Source organism: Myotis lucifugus, unplaced genomic scaffold (assembly GCF_000147115.1).
Source record: "Myotis lucifugus unplaced genomic scaffold, Myoluc2.0 scaffold_3, whole genome shotgun sequence".
In the NCBI taxonomy this organism is placed as follows: domain Eukaryota; kingdom Metazoa; phylum Chordata; class Mammalia; order Chiroptera; family Vespertilionidae; genus Myotis; species Myotis lucifugus.
Genome location: NW_005871051.1, coordinates 27,113,257 through 27,113,866, shown reverse-complemented (window position 1 = coordinate 27,113,866; position 610 = coordinate 27,113,257).

The following is a 610-nucleotide window of genomic DNA, read 5'->3' as shown; positions in this document are numbered from 1 at the left end:
TCCTTTCCTCTCTGAATCAATAAAAATGTATTTAAAAATATCTCCCAGGATATTTTTTCCATTGATTCTTAGAGAGAGGTGGAACCGAGGGAGGGAGGGAGGAAGAGGGGGGGAGAGAGAGAAAGAGACATGATGTGAGAGGGACATATCCATTGGTTGCTTCCCGAATTCGCCCAGCCCCGGTCAGGGATCGAACCTGCAAACCAGGTATGTGCCTTGGACCAGGAATCGAATCATGACCCTTTGGTTTGAGGGCACGAGCCACATTGGTCAGGGCTTGACTCTGTTCTTATATGTTTCAGTGTTGGTCAGTGCCAGATTCTCAGCAATCAGCTGCTGTGCTTATTTCCTCCTCTTATGTAGACAGCCATCATACATTTTACTCAAGAGCAAGTGTTCTTCTGCTGAATAGAGAACTAAATATCCAACATTTGCATTTCTGGAAGGGTCCTGTGATTTTGGTGGGCCTCTCTGAGGACAACCCCCCCCCCCCCCCCCATGCCCTGAGTGTGTTGAATGGTTAGGAACTGGCCAGCAGCAGCGTGGGGGAGAGACCAACAGATGGATCCTGAGAGAGGGGACAGGTGGACTGTGCCCAGGAAGGAGGCTT